A 14,583-nucleotide genomic window follows, 5' to 3' on the forward strand; every position below is an offset into this window, starting at 1 on the left:
GTTTATCCTTCTGTCAAACCTAGGAGGGAGGTGGAGATGGGCGTCATTTCTTAGCAACTTTCCAGCCGTCATTTTCCATGACTCGATTCCCCACTGAGTTCTGGGCCACAAACCAGTTGGCTTCCTCCTTCCCTCTCCGTGAGACAGAGAGCTGGCAGGAGGGGGATGATCCGCCTCAATTCTCCCACCTCCTTTTTCCTCCTCCTCCTGGGCTGGGACACACCTACTCAACTTTCTCAGCAGCCTCCTCCCAGTGCGAGTGCGAGTGCACCGGGCTTTCCTGCTCTCTCTGCACCTCCCTCAGGAGCCTGTCAGCCCGGTGCGTGTGGAAAGGGCTCCAGCCCAGCAGCCCACCCTGGGGCACTCTCCCCTACCTGAAGGGCGTAGGTAAGGACTGCTGAAGGATGGGAGGTTGGGGGAGGGGGTTGCGAAGCGAATCCATTCTTGTGCCTTGTTCCAGAGCAGGTGGGGGCGTTCCAAGGCTCTTGGAAGGTGGGGACAGGACTAGGATTTGAGAGGGGCAGGCATGGTGGGGGTAGGGATACCTGGGCCAGAGGTGCCTAGGTACATTGAATGAAGCCAGAGATGTAGCCAGCCCAAGCCTGGGGGCTGGGGGTTGGGGCCCAGGAATGGACAAGGCCAGGGTTTTTGATCTCATGAAGGAGCAAGGTCATATTTGCACGTGTGAAAAGTTGGAGTTATGTCCTTGGAAGAATGAAAGTCTCCGCGTGGGCTTTCTGGGGCTGAGCCTTCCGGGGGGTGTGGTGACATTTTCCTACATGCTTTAAGTGGGGAAATGCTGCGGCCAGGGAACCAAGAGGTGCTGGTTTCTTGTGTGTGTCCAGGGGGGCAAAGGAGTCCTATTACAGAAAGCACCTGGTGTGGAGGAGGGAAGGAGAGCCCGAGGGACAGTCAGATAACCTGGCCGGCCCTGGCTCTTGTGTGGCTCTTGAGGCACCCTGATTAGAACCTCAGCTTTCCTGGCTATAAAAGGAGGGTGCTCACCATCTGTAAGGGCTGTAAAAGGCTGTGAGTCGGAGGCACCAGAGGCAGCCCCGGGGTGGGGTGAGTGGGAGCAGCCCCCACCCCCCCCCACCCCCGTCTTGGGGGAAGCAGGAATCTGATGCATATCTTTGGAGGCAGGTGAGCTGGAGTGGAACGCTGAACAGAGCCACCAGGCCAGAGTTCAGCCCTCCACTGGAGAGAGGGTGTGCTATATGTCCCAATGTGGGGAGCAGCAGAGCACACCGGCATTTGCCGAGGGCTCAGAAGGGCTGCCTCTGTCCCCTGCCACATTCTGGCGCTGGTGGCCTCAGCTTGGAGAGAGGAAGGAGGCAGAGAAGCAGGCTTGGGGCTCCTTTTACAGATGGGGAGCTGAGCCTGGGCAGACTAACAGAGCCCTCCACGCAGAACACTACTAACTGCTACTGTTACTGTTGGTACTTGCTGGATGCTTCCTGTGTTCAGGACTGGGCTGAGTATGCACGGTCATTTGAAAATTGGGAGTTTATGAAGGAAGATGGAAAGAGCATTTTATTATTCATGTCTCTGTAACTCACAGGCTGTGGGCTCTAAGATGGTTCCATACCTCTTTGGGCCTATTTCCCTACATATAAAATAAAGGTGGCTCGATTAATATTATGATCCATTCTTGGCTGCTTCACCCCAGTAAGCCTGTTGGGTAGGCAAAGCAGGAATGGCTGTCTATGTTGCAGATGAGGGACCCGGGGCAAGCTCAGGTTTCCCCCAGTGTTCTCCACGGACTACAGGTTATACCGTGGCAGGGAGGAGCTGCGTCCATGACGTTGGCTAGCCTGACGGAGTGCAGCAGTGACACCCCCCTCCGCCAGGATCTCCCTGGGCCTCAGGTTTCTAATCTGTAAAATGGAAGAGGAGCTAGAGGGAGTCAAGGCCTCTCTGGAACCCCCCTGTGATTCCATGACTCTTAGGATTCTCCTTAAGGACTCAGGCAACAAACCCAGATGTGCAGGAATCTTCTCCAGCCCCTCTGTATCAGCTGTGGCTGTGCCTTCTACAGGGAGGGGTGGCCAGGCTCACTCTACACCAGTCCTCTGTGAGTTGGGCCACCACGCTCCTCTCCCTGCACATTCTTCCTCAGGCTAGAAGTTCTCCTTCCAGCTGCCCCATGGTATGCCACGGTGCTGGCACTCCTGCTGGCCAGGTGGGGCCAGGTAGGAGAGAATGTGGGGCAAGGGCCATGTCTTAAGGAAAACCAGGCAATGATGTCGGTATGATCAGGGACCTTCGGTACCCCGTGGATGGACCTTGCCTTTTGGGCTCCTTTGGAACTGGACTGGGCAGAGCCTCCAGAATTTCCCATGCTTCCTGGGTTCCCAGCACAAGCAGAGTTGGCTCAGAATCTCAAAGCTACTCTTTCTATGGCTAATGGTCTTAATGCTTACATTTATAATGGGGGTTTCTAGACAGGCTTACAAAAACATGTGTGGATTCAAATCCTGGATATTATTAGCTGTGTGACCTGGGTCTCGACTTCTCTAAACCTCAGTCTCCTAATTTGAGAAAGAGGGCTAATAATAGTCCTTTTCTCAGAGATGGATGTGACATTTAAGTGAGTTCATGCAGGTAGCACACAGGGTCATATTCATTACGCTCACAGTCATCAGGTAACCAGCTCTCTCTGCCTCCCCTGGGTGGAGACCAGCTCACAGCTCCCTGAATCTTCCTTCGTAAGACAAATCAGAGTTGCAATTATTAATTATTTGAGGGTTCTTCTTTTTTTTTTAAGATTTTTATTAATTTATTTGACAGACAGATTACAAGTAGGCAGAGAGGCAGGCAGAGAGAGAAAGAGAGAGAGAGGAGGAAGCAGGCTCCCGCTGAGCAGAAAGCCGGGCGTGAGATCATGACCTGGGCTGAAGGCAGAGGCTTTAACCCACTGAGCCACCCAGGCGCCCCGAGGGTTCTTTTTGGATACTCTCTCTCCTACTAAGTGTTGCTTACTGCTCCGGCCCCTGTGTCCAGCACAGCGCCCGGCCCATCAAAGATGCTCATTGCATAGCTGCTGAGAGAACACATGAATCTTCATTTCTAATTCATAGGTGAGAACTGTCACTTAGAGGAACTAAGCATTAGCCTGACCCATCACAGGTCAATAAGAGCGGGGCACAGAAGGATCCTTAGAGATAATCGAATCAGACAGGTGGAGATGCCACAGCCTGTCCAGAGAATGCTGAGCCCTTGGCTGAGGTCACACAGCAAGTGAGGGGGGAAGGCAGGACTACTCCCCAGACATTTTCACTCACCTTTGCCCCTCTCTGTTGAGCCCGGCTCAGGAAAGGGTATTGCTGCCTAGTCAGGTCATCCATCTAGGAGGCGGGCGAATCATCTTCACCTCTGCAGAACGCAGTTTGGGATCCATAACCAGGATGATGGCTAGACTGAGTTGCCCTTCAGGGGACTGGGGACATAAACCTCATCAATTGGAGCCCTGCCCCAATGCTCACCAGCACACACACACACATAGGCACACGCATGTGCATGGCACACACTCCATCACAAACATCCATCCATCCACAACCCCCTGCAAGTTGGCAGGTATCTGTATCTGTACAACTAGAAGGGTCCTCAGGAGTTCCCTGACGTCTCCAAGAATTGTTGATCCCCTTTAATGGATGGAACCATAGATTCTGAATTACTTGCCTCAAGTCACCTGTTTGTAATGCTGTCCTGGGTTGTTTGCAGCCCTCAGGGAGCCATTGCTGAGCATGGGATTTAAACACGGATAGGGAAGCTCTCATTTACCGGCCTTTCTGTGTGCCTGTCGCCAGGTTAGACCCGTGCACAAGGACCTTCTGTTCTGCATAACGGCCCTGCAGGCCAGTAGGTCCTACCCAGTAACTCTTCCTCTGACTTTCTGCGTGGAGACAGGAGACACTCAGAGAGGCTCAACCACTTCCCCTCTGTCCCACAGCTTCTGTCCTCTGGGCACTTACTTCACTACGCCTAATGAGTGTGAGCGTGTGTCAGGCCCCCAGAGATTCATGGTTGGGGGAGGCAGGCCTATTAATGGACGGTTTAGTACCTTGAGGGAGGTAGTAAAATAAAGGCAAACTCAGACGGGCCTGGGGGCCCAGAAGTGACAGTCAGCCCAGTTACAGAGTCAATGAAGGAAGGCTTCTTAGAGGAGCTGGCATTTAATATTAGTTTTGAAGTCTGAACAACGAAAATGAGGAAAGGCAATTCAGAAAGAGAAAGTAGCATGTGTCGAGGTAGGGCAAGTGTGTGCAGGAAACTATCAGCTGGGTGGAGAATGGTCAGAGTGTGCCCTGAGAGGTAGGATGGGGCCAGGTCACTGAAGGCCCTATGTGACAGGCCAAGGAGTATGAAAGAGGTGATGCTTTAAACATTTTCCAATTTGGAGCCTGTGGAAGAGAGAAATCCCTCCCCTTCTCTCAGTCCTGAGTCTTTTCCCGTTCCCGAGACTGGAGTGGCCCCTGTGAGGCACCTGTCCACCCCCTTGCTGGGGGCAGGGAGCCCACAGTGGAGAATTCTCTATTACCCAGCTCCCTTTCAGCTCCAGTGCCCACAGCAGCTGGCCTGGGTGCAAGCTGGGCAGGAGTGTACATGCCTGCTGTGGGGTAGTGTTAGTGCGCGTGTGCTCACGCGTCCCAGGTCAGGGCTGCTGTCTGTACCTGCAGCGTCCTCTTTCCTCTGGATCCTCTTTGCAAATGCATGACTGCGTGGCACAAAATGCAGGATTTTCGATGCGCAGGAGCTTAGCCTTGGGAAGTGGCCGAGCTTGACACCAGGATTGTGCCAGGGTTGGGCACATGAGCTCTGGAGCCAGGGTGCTCCAGCTCCAGTCCTGCCTGCACTGCTGTCTGTGACCTTGGACACATCACTTCACCTCTCTGGGGTGCAGGGTGTATAGCGCTATCCACCTCCCAGAAGTTGTTAGCATAGCAGCCAGCACATACTAAAATCTTGCTAAACATTAGCTACTGTGACAGATTTGGGGGCTCCTGAAGTCTTGGGAATTGATGCAAGAGAACATAGCATTTTGGAAAATTCAAATCCTAGAATCTCAAACTCTTGGAAGCACATAATTAGAAGAACCCTATTGGATCCCTTGTGTTAGTCTCCACTCTGTTATGATTCCTTATATAGCATCTCGACTGTGCTCTTTTTTCCTTCTTGCAAACATTCAAGAACAACGTGCATCACTTGTAAGTTACAACTTGATGAATTTTACTAAGTGAACACTAACCAGCTAACCAGAGCAAAAACAGACACCCCCAGCCCCAAGAGCCCTCCTGATGCTCCTCGCTAGTCACTGCGCCATCCCCTCCCACACACAAACATGGTGATTACCCAACCAGGGGGGCTGTTGTCAAATACTTTCTTGTGGGGTTATGTACCATCGTTAGGAGGACTCTGATTATTAGAGAGGCTCAGTGAGGTAATCTGGAACTTGTAAATGAAACTTTACCTTTGAGTTATTTTTACTGTCCTATTTCAGTGGTAGCCTAGTTTAGGGCTGAGCTACCTAAATGCCTAGGGCTGTTTTTTAAAATAGTTTCCTCAGCCCCATCCTGCATCTACAGCACTAGAATGTGGGATCTGGGTGTGGGGCCAGAGAATCTGCATTTTTAACAAGCTCCAGGGGAACTCCAGGTGAGGTCCAGCTTGGTTTGGGAACCACTAACTAGTGTTTCAGAGCTCAGACTCTGGAGAGGCTGTTTTTCCAATCCACATGCCATCCTACTGGCTATCCACCTGGGACAAGGCACTTGGATTCCTGACTCCTAGTTTTTTCATCTGTAAAATGGGGGTAAAATGATAGCACCTGAATCCTTGAGTTGTTGAAGGACTCTGACATCCACAGGCAAGTGCTAGCTAAGTGATGAAGCTACAATCGGTATGGCTATTCCTGAGAAGAGCCCATCTGTGGTGTAGCCCAAGGAATGTTGGGCTTGGTATCTGAAGACTTGTGTTTGAGTCCTGACTGGGCCACTTGCTAGCAGTATGACCTTGGCCAAACCTTCTGACCACCTCCCCACCTCCGGGTCTCAACTTCCTTACCTATAAAATGGAAATACGTTTTGCTCCCCTCATAGGGTCTTTGAGGGGATCAAACAAGAGAATGGACTGGAAAACTGCTCTGAGGATAGAAAAATGCTTCAGGAAGTAAACCCCAGTGAACGGAGACTCAGCTGAACCTGGGAACCTGGTGGAAAGCGGGTTTGCCTTGCCCTTGCGGTTCTGTGGAGGGCGGGCCGGATGGGGGTAGGAGAGGGAGCTGCTGAGTCGTTGGTGTTCCACGGTCCTGGTATGCCCTGGCACAGCTCCTGTGCCTCTTGGTTTCTGAGAACTGTCTCCTTCCTGGTCCTGGGGCAGGAAGAATCCAAAATCCTATATGCAATGAAATCCTGTGCCATGTGCTGTATTCAGAATGCTTTTATTATTTCAATGTCTTCCCTTTTATTAAAAGTTCTTTGAAGTCCTTTACTAGCATTTCCAGAAAACTTTTTAATGAAGTATAATATGCATACAAGAAATGCACAAATCATAAGTGTATGGCTCAATGAACTTTCCAGAAACTAACCAGTTCCCAGATGAAGAAACAGAACATTACCACCATTCCAGAAACCTCCTTTGTGCCCCTTCCAGTCACTAACGTCCTTACAAGGGCAACTTGATCTTCCTCTAATCCACAGATAAGTTTGCCTTTATGTAGTCAGAAGAGTACACTATGCATTCTTTTGCATATGGCTGGGTTTGCCCCAAGCTACATCAGTGGGATTCATCCGTATTGCTGCCCAGAGCAATACTTCCTGTCTGTCGCTGCTTAGTATTCCCCTAGATGAGCATCCTACATTCGGCTCTTGGTGGACGTTCAGGGTGTTTCTACTGCGGGGCTATTATAATAGTGCTCCTCTGAAGATTCTGTGTGAGTCTTTGGTGAGTGTATGTGCACACTTCTGTTGTGTCTCCTAAGAGTGGGACGGCTGGGTCATGAGGTGTATGTACGTGGATGGAACCCTTTCGTTTTCCAGTTCAGTTCTAGTCCCTGCAAGTGGAATATGGTTCACGGGGCTGAGTGTCTATCTGGAAGACAAACAGACCTGACCACAGCAAGATAGTCGCCTCTGGGATGCTGATGCACGGGGAGATCTGCAGACTCAGAGACTCTTGGTCAAAGTCCGATGCAGGAATCAGACCTGTCACTTTCCCTATCCTGTCTGCGCTTCTAATTGACTCTAGAGATAACCTTGTATCTGCTTTGCCCGAGGGCCAGTGTTTCCCCCGCTGTGGTCGGCAGACCATCGAGCGCCAGTGTTTCCCCCACTGTGGTCGGCAGACCACCTACAGGGGACAGCGTGCACTTGAGCGCACACAGTCCAACTCAATCAGACTTCTCAAGATGAGGCTGTGATCTTTAACCCACTGACATTTGAGAAGCACTTCTTAGGAGCTGGGGGTCTTTCCCTCCCTTCCCCACCCCTCTGCACTGGGGCCTAGGAGAGGGCCACGTATGGGATACCCACTTTGAAAGGAGGCACAGTAGAACACAGGATTTTAATGGAAGAGATGACCTTGTTCAGCAGATCTCAAACACCAGTCCCACCAGAATCACCCTGGCAGCTTGTTAAACATCGATGCCTGAGCCCCACCCCTAATCATTTTGTGTAGTAGATCTGGAATGGGGCTGGCACCCCCACCCCCTTAGTGGGAACTAAGTGGGAACCACTAGTGGGAACCACTGGTTCCATTCAGTGATCAGCCCTGTCTGGTGAGAACACAGTGGGCCCAGTGGTTCTGTTCTGTGTCTACCATGGGAGAGTGGAACAGAGTCACTGTGGGAAAGAGGAAATCGGTATGGACTGAGCTCAGGGGGCTTGAGCTTGGAACTCCAGGCCTAGGCCTGGAGCCTACCAGCAGAGACTGGCTTACAGCTCATTAGTATGCACCTTGCTGCTCACAATCATCCTTAACCCTTTCGTCCCTCTAGTCCCGCAGTCAGGTTCAGCCTGCCGCACTGCACTGACAGGGGCCTCACAGAGCGGAATCTCCTGCCGCGTCCCACTGCTGGAGTGCCGCTCCCTGCCTGCCCGGGCCTGCCTGCCTGCGGGCTTTGTGCTAGGCAGTTCTGCTCAGAGGGGTTTGGACTTGACTGGACAGCATGGCTAGGTTGGGCCAGGCCAGAGGGAATGGGATGGAGAGGTAGGGCTGGAGATAGAGCCTTTGCTGAGAATCTGTGTTTGCGGGGCTGAGAGGACACATGGTTATGTGATCCCTCTCCTCTCCCAAGTGCTATTTCCAACCCCCCGGGCACAGAAAGGCAGGTGATCAGGTCACCACACACAGATGATTTGAATTTTAATCCCGCCTTGGCCACATGCTGGCTGTGTGCATTGGAAGTTAGAAAACCTCTCTGAGTCTCATTTACCTCATCTGCAAAATGAGGATAATTATAGTGTTGCTGTGAGCATGTTTAAAAGCTGTAATGCATGCCGAGCGCTTACTATGGGGCCTCTCCGCATAGTAAATGTTCAGTAAATGTCAGCTGCGACCAGTGTCTACCTCTGTAAACATTTCATCTTCCCCAAACCTCACCATCCTCCAGGCATCATTCGAATATAGCTTAGTGGAGGGTTAGCTCTGCTAAAGGCGGGAGAGCAGGGACCCGTCCCAACTCCCCAATAAACAAGTTCAGGTCCCGTAAAATGAGGGGGTTTTGCTCAGCTCCCACTGGGTCCCCTGGTTGGCCCTCTGATGAGTGAATGAGGACCCTTGACCCCAAAGGAGTGGGGCTCATTTTCATCATAGTGTTTGCAGGTGACAGTCCTGTGTGAACCATTGTGAGGTTTTAGGCCCTTCATCTTAATTGAGCTTCACTACACCCTGATGATTATCTTCTCCAATTTACATGTGAAGAGACTGAAAATCCCTCCCATGGACTAGTTTACTCCAGGTCACACAGCCGGCAAGGGTCAGGTCACAAACCCAGGCGGGACTCAAAAGCTGGCGGCCGGAGGCTGGAGCCTGAGCCAGTGACCAACCACCCTGTTCGCTGGCTCTGACAGTAGCCTCCCCACCCCCCAGGGGCCTGACTTGGAGGTAGACCCGACCGGGAGTGGCCACAGGGAGGCGGGGGGGGGGGGGGGGGGTGATGGCATCATGAACGAGGAACAATGAGAAGCTTCCATTCCAGCAGCTTCTCAGAGCCAGCTAGGAGGAACAGGGTCCACTTGACTGGTGGAAATGGGGACTAGGAAGGCAGTTGTGTCCCGGATAGAGAGGGGAGCTGTGCTGAATGGCGTTATATAGATCACATAGGACGAGGCCCCGAGAGGTCAGCCCAGCAAGCGAGTGTCAGAATGCAAAAGATCAGGAAATTCACGTTGTTGGGTGCATCCCTAACATTCTCCACTTTGTCTTCACTGCCATCTCACACCCACCACACTGCCCCCTTCAGCCTCTGACTGACATCACATGGATTAGCTCTCTGCACCCACTGCGGGGTGGGGAAGATGACAGGAACAGAAATTACTCCTTTTTTTTCTTTTTTGAGAGAGAGAGAGTGCATGTGCAAATGAGCAGGGGGAGCGGCAGAGGCAGAGAGACAGAGAAGAGTCTTAATCAGGCTCCACGCCCAGTGCAGAGCCCCAAGCAGGGCTTCATCTCATGACCCTGAGATTATGACTTGAGCCAAACCAAGAGTTAGACGCTTAACTGACTGAGCCACCCAGCTGCCCCAGAATAGAAATTATTCTTATTATTTTGATGCTGTTCAGGCTGCTGCACAAGCTTCGTTACAGATCCTCGCAAGGAGAGAAGGGATATCACAAAGACCCATGTGTGTGTGTGTGTGTGTGTGTGTGTGTGTGTGTGTGGAAGGGTGCTTTGGCAAGGAGCTCCTGGAACATAGGCTGGGACTGGTACACATACAGAGAATAGTTCCGTCTTTCCACAGATTCTTTTTGAACACCTAGTGTAATAGTAGTAACATTACTGTATTTTTACAATAGTAATAATTAATAATAGTAATAACACTAGCTACTTTTTGTGTGCCTGGCACTATGCTAAATGTTGTCCATGCAGAAGCTCATTAAATTCTCCATGAGGTAAGAACTGCTATCAACACATCACAAATGGGGAAACTGAGGCTGAGATAGACAAAACCATGCCCCTAGATGCAAGCAGAGGCAGGATGGAGGCCAGGTCTGACCCTGAGGCCTGGCTCCTTCCCCCTGCAGTCTCCTCCTGGCTGGTGACTTTGTGGGTTACCGAGGAGCCTCCAGGTTGGGAGAAAGGCTGGTTTGGGGCAGCAGCTTGATCTGTGAGGAGAGCCCGGTAGAGGGAGACTGGGATCTGGTTCTAGTTGTGCCACTGCTGCCGTATGTGATTTAATACATCGCCTTCCCTTCCCTGGGCAGAGTTTTCCCATCTTTCCAAACAGATTAGACTCCAAATCGTTTTCCAACTGTGCCCTCGGGAGGCCCAAGGCTGACACAGAGATGCCTGGGAGGGTGGAGGTGGCGGCGAATGGGACACAGGGCTCTGCACCCCCAACTCACATCTACCCCAGCACCAGCTCGGCTGGATCCACTTTATGGAATGATAATGATGGTTTAACAGTAACAACAGCTTGCATTTACTTCGTGACTGCCGGGTGCTATGCACTGTGTTAAACATTCAACACGAACCATCTAGTCAAACCTTCCAAACCACTGTCTCAGGTGGGTTCGCTTATTCTCTCCCTTTTAAAGATGAGGAAAAGCAGAGGCTCAGAGGTCAGGTTAGGTACCCAAGGTCACTCAATTTGGAACTTGGTATCTCTATGTCTGAAAACTCACCCCTTTGCAAAGGATTCCACTGGATCCGAGTGGCAAGAAGCACAGACAGGAAGTGCCCCCACTAGACGAGGCTGTGTAGCCAGGACATACCAGCCTCTGCAAGCTGTGCTGCTTTCTGGAAGAGGCTCTCCAGTTCTCTGGGCGAGTCTGTCTCATGACTTCAGAATACAACCTTCCTCCCTCCCAGAGAGCCACTCCAAACCTAGACCTTCAGGACAGCCTTTCTCCCCCTTCTTACCCCTCCTCCCATGCAGGGATCTCCTAGTGCCTTTCTAGCCAGGAGGAGAAAATCGGGCCTTCCCACAAGGCTGACTTCCCACTTGTGTCCCCATCTGTCCCAGGGCACAAATGTAGAACCTAGAGGAGTTGCTTGGTTTCCCTGCTTGGCTCTCAAGCGTCTAATGGATAAGTATCATTCTCTGCCCTGCTGAGTGGGAGCTGGTTTTCATCTTACAAACCACTATGGCCAGAGAGCCCCCCAAGAAATGGGGCAGGACTGCTCCCCTCCTGCCTCTCCCCCCGAGCCCACTGCTTCTGGGGTGCCTCGGGTTCAGGGAGTTTTCAGTTCCAAACGCAGAGCCCATGGATCCATATGGGATCCCAAGAGGAAGAGACTTTGCTCCCTCTGGGCCTCACTGAGGGTCAGAGTCTGCAAACCAGTATGCCTGCACCCAAACTGTCCTCACAGTGTAGACAGAGATATGGGCATGAATGGGTTTCTCTTCCATTAGAAAATTGACCTTGGTGACAAACAGTAGCTGAAAGACCCTCCGTGTCTGGGAAGCAGTCTCACGACTTTGGAGTGTGCACGACCTCCTTGCTCCTGCCTTGGGGACTCCGCACTGCCTGTTCCTTTTCTGTCGAAACTCTTTCTCAAGAAGACTCTGTAGCCCTTGCCCTGCTCAGACGTCACCTTGTCACCCTGATTTATCATTCCTTCCTTTCTGTTACTAGAAAAGAATCCCCACACAAGCAGGGACCTTATCTGTCTTGTTTTCTGTTCTGGAATGCCCTCACAGGGTGGGCCTCAATAAATAAGTATTGAATGAATGAATGAGCAAATGAATGAATGAATGACTTTGGCAGAGAAGGTCCAATAACAAAACATTTTCTCATCCTTCTCCACTTAGTCTCTTTGTGTCCCTCAAAACCTGTCCCCAGGTGCCTGAAAGCCCCTTGTTTTCTTCACATATCCATCTCCCCAGGGTCCCATCAAGATGTTCATGGGTCCTAAGCATCATAGCCCCTTCATCCATGAAAAAGTATTAGATGTCATATCTTACGGTAATGTCGGTATAAAGATATAGTTTTCTATATGAAAATATTTCCTTCACCCTAAAAGTTTATTTTCTTTCTTCTGAATTTAATAGAAATTAAAACATTTTCAGGGGTCCTTAAAAGTACCATGAGCCTTGGGTGTGCCCACTTGGGTGTGCCTACCAGATGGAGGGACCCTGCATCCTTCTCTGAATCCCAAGCGTCCTTGGTTCCTGGTTCCTGTGCCACGTTCTCTAGAGCTGAGGTGGCCAATACAGTAGCCAGGAGTCATGTGTGGCTATTTAAATTTAAATTAAATAAGATTACAAACTCAGTTCCTCAGTTGTACCAAGTCCTTGATAGCTACAGATGGCTAGGGGCTCCCATCCTTGATGTCTCAGATATAGAACATCCCCACCATTGTAGGAAGTTCTTTTGGAGAGTGCTGTTCTAAATAATTGGGTCCAGCTACACCAGCCCTCTCTGAGTTTCTTTTCTTGGAATATGGATCTCAGTTCTTGGCTGGCACTTGAATCCATCACCTATTAGGTGGATGAACCTGGGCAGAGCCTTCAAATTATCCGAGCCTCAGTTTCTCATTTACAAAATGAGGGTCATAATAAGTGTCATAATAATGATGGTGATGTTGGTACAATAATTAACTTGCATTGAGTATATTCCAGTGCTGGCTGTTTGTCATGCATTGACTCATTCAGCCTTCTCAGCAACTCCATGAGATTGGTACTTAGACCATATCCCTGGGACCAGAGAGGTGACATAACTGCCCAAGGTCACACGGCTGGTGAATGGGAGAGCTGGGATCGGAAACCAGGTCTATCTGACTTCAGAGCCCACTTCCTTGACTATCATTTCTACCCAGTGCTGCACCCCTTCCCTCAAAGCCAAGTGAGATAATGCATGCAGATTTTTTTAAACTTAAAGATTACATGCAGATACGACACATATTTTGTCATCAACAACAATATCAGAATACTAATGATGAAGGGACCCCCCCAGTCCCAGGTCTCTTTCCCCCAAGACCTAAGTAAGGACTTCCTTCATCAGTGAACTCTGCCTTCTCATTTCAGGCGTGGGCAGGCCCGGCCTTTGACAGCTCTCTGGAGGGCCTCTCAGTCCGCTGGTGGTTCGGGCTGCCATTTACCAAGCCATTATTGGTCCTAATAAGGTGTTCCTCTGCGTCTTTTCCTCCCTGCACATTCACCTATCGTATTATCTGTCTCCCCTGCAGCCCTGGGAAGTAGGTAGGAGTAGCTATTATTATCTTCAGTTTACAGACAGATAAAGTGAGGTCCAGAAGAGGTTCTGTGGCCTTCCCAAGGTCATACAACCCATCAAGGGCTCAAGCCACTGGCTCCTTTCCTGCTTATGTCCAGTTCTTTGACTGGTTTTGTTACAGAAGGACCCGGCAGGGGCTGCCTACAAACTAGCAAGTGACTCAAGGGGTTCATCCAAGTTTCTGAGAAGTAAATCAAGCCTCTCTTCCCACAGGGAATTCCAGTTGGCTTAACCCAGTAGAGCTGCTGTTCCAGCCCCATCCACACCAGAATGGGAGTCTTGAATGGAAAAATCTCCTTTTTGATCTGATATAAGATCTCAGCATGTAGTTCTCTTCTGGTCCTGCTGCTTCTCAAAAATCTTTAGTGGCTCCCTACTACTAAGAGGAAAAATAACTTCAGCAGCTAAAGACTTCATGACTAGCAGCTACCTAGAATGTCAATATTCTTTCACTGATGATTTTAATTCTGGTTCAAAGGCACCATCCCTCCTGTCCCTCCCCGTCTTTCAGCTATTGTCACAAGTAGAATATACTTAGGATTCTTTCTTGAGAGGGAGCAGAAGCCAGCCCTAACACTGATGCTTGAGGCAGACACCATGGAGGGAAGGTGAGTGGGATCAGAAAATACTTACTGAAGGCACCCAAATCCACAGTAAGTTTACATTTGGATTTTGGGGGGGAGTGTGGACATTCTCTAATCCAGAAAAAATGAATCCAGGACCTCTTTTTCTCATGAAAGTCTCTCCAAACTTTAAATAATATCTCATCTCATTGTTTCTTCCTACAGCTTAGGAAATCCAGAGCACCCAGGTTCAGGAAGTCTGGCTGTGTGTTTTCAGTTCAGCCACTACCTTTCTGGGTGGTCTTGGGTGTGCTGTGCAAATCTCAGGGTCCCTTATCTGTGAAGTGGGAGTAAAAGGGCAGATGTGCTTCCTAGGAGTCTTAGGTGACTACTAATGAATATCTGGGACATGCTACGAAATGGCATGGTGTTGGGCCATGAGGGAGAATGTCATCACTGGTCTGTGCCTGGGTACTTCTGGAAAGGACATGTGTGTGTGGGGGGGGGAGTTGACTGCCAGAAACAAAGCCTGACAGTTTGAAGAAATCTGGTAAAAGCTTCTTTAGTGGGAGTTTGATTTGACTTTGAATTCCTCCGAGTACATCTGATTCCCCATGGAAGGAACA

The 14,583-nt window shown here is 50.4% G+C and overlaps 1 protein-coding gene across 2 annotated transcripts in view; it reads left to right on the plus strand.

Moving 5' to 3' along the window:
• The first annotated feature begins 239 nt into the window (after positions 1 to 239).
• The window catches only part of FAT2 (FAT atypical cadherin 2), an 80,444-nt gene continuing 66,100 nt past the window's right edge, over positions 240 to 14,583 (plus strand). For both annotated transcript variants that reach the window (XM_046000247.1, XM_046000248.1), the window contains exon 1: positions 240 to 387. The gene's annotated coding sequence lies outside the window, so the exon portion shown is untranslated. The remainder of the gene's footprint in view (positions 388 to 14,583) is intronic.

Source organism: Meles meles, chromosome 3, assembly GCF_922984935.1.
Source record: "Meles meles chromosome 3, mMelMel3.1 paternal haplotype, whole genome shotgun sequence".
NCBI classification, from domain to species: domain Eukaryota; kingdom Metazoa; phylum Chordata; class Mammalia; order Carnivora; family Mustelidae; genus Meles; species Meles meles.